We start from the raw sequence: 6,000 nt of genomic DNA on the forward strand, positions 1-6,000 counted from the left end.
CCAGGTTAGCTTTGCCTTTTGGATGCATCCAATCTATATGTAGGCTAAAATCACCCATGATTGTTGCTGTATCTTTCTCACAAGCCCCCATTATTTCTTAAAAGCGAAAAACTGCGGATGCTGGAAATCCAAAACAAAAATAAATATAAAAATACTTGGATTATACCTGGATTAATACCTACCATTATTTCTTCCTGGATACCCCGTCCTAAAGTGTGGTTACAGTTAGGGGGCCTGTAAACTACTCCCACAAGTGACTTCCTACCTTTGCTATTTCTTATCACTACCCAATCTGATTCTACATCTTGATCTCCAGAACTAAGATCATCTGTCTCTGTTGTACTAATGTCATCCTTAACTGACAGATCTACCCCTCCACCTTTTCCTAGCTTCCTGTCCTTCTGAAACATCATGCGCCCTTGAATATTCAGATCCCAGCCTTTGCCACCTTGAAGCTATGTCTCTATAATAGCTTTCAGATCACAATACCTCTCCCCAGTGTGTACAGTTTTGTACCGTGTACAGTTTTGGTGTCCTTAGTTAAGGGGAGCTATTCCCAAGAATAACTTGGGAGCAGTTCAGAGAAGGATCACCAGGCTGATTCCTGGGATGAAGAAGTCTTATGAAGAAAGGCTGGGCCTGTACTCATGGGAGTTTAGAAGAATGAGAGGTGATCTTACTGAAACCTATAAGATTCTGAGGGGGGTTGACAGGCTAGATGAAGAGAGGCTGTTTCCCCTCGTGGGGGATTCTAGAACTAGGGGAACAGAGCCTCAAAGTAAGGGGTCTCTCATTTAACATGGAATTGAGGAGAAATTTCTGCTATCAGAGGGCTATTATTCTGTGGAATTCTCTTCCCCAGAGAGTAATGGAGGCCAAGTTATTGAATATATTCAAGGCTGAGTTATACAGACTTTTGATTGACAAGAGAGTCAAGGGTCATGGGTGACAGGCAGGAAATTGGAGTTAAGGTCACAATCAGATCAACCATGATCCTATTGAATGGAAGAGCAGGCTCGATAGGCCATATGGCCTATTCCTGCTCATATTTCTTATGATGTTATGATCTCTGTGCCGACGACAGAAAGCGGTGTGTATTGATCTGTCAATCAGCTTGAAGCAGTACTTTCAGGAGAATGGGGAGAGTGTATATTAGGTACAGCAGAGTGAGAATGGAGGGAGAGGGTGTGGGGCAGAGATTTACAGCTTTTGGGGAATGAGAGAGGAAAGAATGTTCCATAGAAATTGGAATTGTCTGTTCTGAATTTCCATCCTGTACTGACGGTGATGACTTTCTGTAAATTCGTTTTACAGGATATAAGAAGGGGAGATTTGGAGACAGAAATCGCAAAACAAATGTCACATCATGATCTGACATCACTTGATTCATTGGGATGTGAATACCATTGACCATTTTAACATCAGTTTGACCGGAACAGCACCAAGTCTCACAGCCAAGTGAGAATGTTCTAGTGCACTGACTGTGGAAAGAGCTCTAACCAGTTACACTGCCTAAAAAACATCACAGGAGGGAGACCCTGTGCATATGTTCTGTGTGTGGACGAGGCTTCAACTGATTATCCAACCAGGAGAGACACAAGTACACCAGCACCATGGAGAAACCGTGGAAATGTGGGGACTGTGGGAAGGGATTCAGAACCCCGTCCGAGCTGGAAACTCATCGACGCAGTCACACCGGGGAGAGACCATTCATCTGCTCGAAGTGTGGGAAGGGATTCGCTCAGTCATCCACACTGCTGACGCACCAGCGAGTTCACAGCAGAGAGAGGCCATTCACCTGTTCTCAATGTGGGAAAGGATTCACTAATTCATCCCTTCTCCTGAGACACCAGCGAGTTCACACTGGGGAGAGGCCGTTCACCTGCTCTGACTGTGGGAAGGGATTTAAAGATTCATCCACACTGCGGACACACAAGCGAGTTCACACTGAGGAGAGGCCGTTCACCTGCTCTGACTGTGGGAAGGGATTTAAGGATTCATCCACACTGCTAACACACCATCGAGTTCACAGCGGAGAGAAACCATTCATCTGCTCCATGTGTGGGAAGGGATTCACTCAGTCTTCAAATCTGCTGAAACACCAGCAAGTTCACTCTGGGCAGAAGCCATTCACCTGCTCTGAGTGTGGGAAGGGATTCAGTGATTCATTTCACCTGCTGAGACACCAGAGAGTTCACACTGGGGAGAGGCCGTTCACCTGTTCCGTGTGTGGGAAGAGATTCACTCATTCATCTACTTTGCTGGCACACCAGCGAGTTCACACAGGGGAAAGGCCGTTCACCTGCACTGTGTGTGGGAAGGGATTCACTCAGTCTTCCAATCTGCTGAAGCACTGGCGAGTTCACTCCGGGCAGAAACCATTCGCCTGCTCTGAGTGTGGGAAGGGATTCAGTGATTCATTCCACCGACTGAGACACCAGAGAGTTCACAAGTGATTACAGGGATTGGATTCTGCTGTTATTGCTGCTGTTAATCACATTCAGGACTGAACCATGTTCCTTCTGACAGTTAGAGAAGTGGGAGGGTCAGAGGGTTTCTCTCTGCTGGACTGGCCAATTTCATGACTTTCCTTCCAGTGGACTGATGCTCTTTGAGCCTGGGAGTGCACATTTCCAGTGAAATGATCAACAAAGGCAGATGAAGTACATTTATTTTATCCTGGGTAGTAAATAGTGTTTTTCCTATACTACAGGTGTCTTATCTTGTTTTTCACCTGTCTTTGTTTCGAGGGATGCCACACTATGAATAATCTTTCTCCACTGATTTCTATTCTCTGCTGCCCCCACTGCCTGTCCCATTGAGAGGTCAGGCCGCCTTCTGATATTATCCATCTATTCCATCTTGGGTCTTCCTTGTGCACATTTTCCAGGTGTTTGTTCTTGCATTACCTCTTTTTCCAAACACTCGCCTCCTGTTCACATCACGTGTCCAAACTCTGTGAGCTTCCCTGATATCACTGCCTCAAACAAGTTCCTCTTAACACCAGCTTTCTCGAGCACCCACTTGTCTGTCCTCCTCGCCGTCCATGACACAGGGAATATCCGTCTGAGGCCTTTCATTTCAAAAGCTCTCATTCGAGCCTCCTCATTCTTCTTGATGGTCCAGCTTTCACACTCGTACATTGTCACCGGCCACACAAGGGCTTTCACAAGACATGTTTGTTGTAATCAAGATGCTGTGGCTGCTCCATACTCTGTTAAGTGAGCTCACAATGCCATGACCCTTGCTAAGTCTGGCCCAAATTTCTTTGGTGACTCTGTATCTACCACTACAGGTAGATATAAAATAAATACGTTTGTCCCTGTTCCATTGACTCTACAGCACAGGGCCAGGCCAGTCAGCTCAACAGGTCTGTGTCAGTATTTATGCTCCACATGAGCCTCCTCCCACCCCTCTTCACTTCCCCCATCAGCATATCCTTTTATTCCTTTCTCCCTCATTTATGTATCTAGCCTCTCCTTAAATGTATTCACGCTATTCACCTCAACCACTCGCTGTGGTAGCGAATTCCACATTCTCACCACTCGCTGGGTAAAGAAGTTTTTCATGAAATCCCTATTTGGATTATTGAACCCCTTCATAATCTTAAACGCTTTAGTCAGGTCACAGTGCCAATGATTATGTTTTGGGTGGATCCCATGGACTCCCCTCTGCAGCAGCTTCCCTGGTGAGTCAGTCAGCCTGGTTATTACCATCAATCTCTTCACTAACTCTGCTGCTGATGTACCTTCACCTTGCAAATAGTAATTTGTCCTGGACACATACCAGCATGGCCCAGTTCTCCACCCTGGGCTGCTCAGTATGAACAGGGTGGGATGTGTTTTGAGACAGGATGTCCCAGTTCTCCACCCTGGGATTCTGAGTATGAACAGGGAGAATACCTTCGGTCTGTCCGCAAGCATGACCCAGACCTCCCTGTCGCATGCCATTTCAACACCACCCTGCTCTTATGCCCACATGTGTGTCCTTGGCCTGCTGCATTGTTTCAGTGAAGCTCAACACAAACTGGAGGAACAGCACCTCATCTTTCGGACTGAATATTGAGTTCAACAATTTTAGATCATGAACTCTCTCCTCCGTCCCCACCCCCTTTCTGATCCCCCTTTTCCCCCCAATAATTGATATAGATTTTTCTTTTCCCACCTATTTCCATTATTTTTAAATGTAGTTCCATTGTTTTATCTCTACCTTGTAGCCTCTTTTGATCTCTTCCCTTCACCCCACCTCCACTAGGGCTATCTGTACCTTGCTTGTCCTGCTTTCTACCCTTAATTAGCACATTCCTTTGATAATATCACCACCTTCAACACCTCTTTGTCCTTTTGTCTATGACATCTTTTGGTTATCTCCACCTATCACTGGCCCTCTATCCAGCTCTACCTGTCCCACCCCCCTTAAACCAGCTTATATTTCACCTCTTCTATTTTTACTTAGTTCTGTTGAAGAATCATATGGACTCAAAACGTTAACTCTGTTCCTCTTCGCAGATGCTGCCAGACCTGCTGAGTTTTTCCAGGTATTTTTATTTTGGATTTCCAGCATCCACAGTTTTTTGCTTTTATATTAAATGAACAGGGCGCAATGTTTTTTGAGACAGGATGTCCCAGTTCTCCACACTGGGATTCTCAGTATGAACAGGGTGGGATGTGTTTGGAGACAGGATGTCCCAGTTTTCCACCCTGGAATTCTCAGTATGAACAGGGTGGGATGTGTTTTGAGACAGGATGTCCCAGTTTTCCACCCTGGAATTCTCAGTATGAACAGGGTGGGATGTGTTTTGAGACAGGATGTCTCAGTTCTCCACGCTGGGATTCTCAGTGTGAACAGGGTGGGATGTGTTTGGAGACAGGATGTCCCAGTTCTCCACCTTTAAAGGGACAAGGAGAGAACCAGATGGATAGAATGGTGATGTTTTATGACATCAGTGCAGTGCCTGGGATCTAACCTCCCTGAACCCTGCTCGATATTGGCTGGGAGAGTTTGATGGGGCAGTGCAGAAAGAGTTTTACTCTCTTATTGAAACCGTGCTGTACCTGCTCTGTTTGATGTGGCACATTGTGGGAGTTTTTATCTGGAGCTAGCCTGGGCTGTACTTGCTCTGAGTGTGTTTGATGGAACAATTTAGAGGGAGCTTTGCTCACTATCTAATTCCAACACTTGTTGTACCTACCTTGGGAATATTTGATGGGCAAGTATAAAGGGACCTTTACTCTGTTTCTAACATGTATTGTACCTGCCCTGAGTGAATTCCACATTGGAACAGGCACATTAAATTCTCTCACCTTGAGAAATGCTTTAAAAGATTAAAGTAGTTAATTCACAATACATTCCTCATAGAGAGAGGCTGTTTAAATATCCTATGTACGGAAAGAAATGAGACACCAGTTCACCTGTGACTGCAGGTGTTGGATTCTGCTGTGATTCATCTCATTCAGGCCTGTACCATGTCAGAGTTCCAGTGAACTTTTAATATCTGTGAGACTTTTTAAATTAATGTTATTGATTTAATTAATTTGTGCATCTCAATGGCATCACAGAGATCAACCATTATTTACTATTTGGGATTTTCAATGTCAGGGTTTTTGCCCAACAATCCCCGCAGAAGGAAATATGCCCTGTTCACTCCACACAAGCTCAGTGTGCAGGTGCAGTGCTGGACAGTATCTGAAGCATGTCCGGTGTTGCTTTGACCAGAACCATGCAAGTGCTGGATGCGCTTTTCAGGCAGGTGAGCTGGTGGCATGCAAGGGATCAAAGCTTTAGAAAAACCTGGTGGAGGCCACAAGACCTGAATAAGAATGTGCAGGGCCCAAATTTGCCACTCTGGGACTTTTTCCCGGGAAGAGGCCCAGGTTGATAGCTGCCATCTTGCTTCAAGAAGTAGCCCAGCAAATGCGTGGCCATCTTGGTGAGGGAACAATGAGTGGTTGGGGCTTCAGGGTCCCAGGAGAGAAAATTATTGAGTCATTGATTTCATTA

At 45.5% G+C, this 6,000-nt stretch overlaps 1 pseudogene; it reads left to right on the forward strand.

Annotated features, from left to right (window-relative positions):
• The window catches only part of LOC121270274, a 28,521-nt pseudogene extending 24,504 nt beyond the window's left edge, over positions 1 to 4,017 (forward strand).
• The last annotated feature ends 1,983 nt before the right edge of the window (positions 4,018 to 6,000 follow it).

Source organism: Carcharodon carcharias, chromosome 27, assembly GCF_017639515.1.
Source record: "Carcharodon carcharias isolate sCarCar2 chromosome 27, sCarCar2.pri, whole genome shotgun sequence".
Lineage (NCBI taxonomy): Eukaryota > Metazoa > Chordata > Chondrichthyes > Lamniformes > Lamnidae > Carcharodon > Carcharodon carcharias.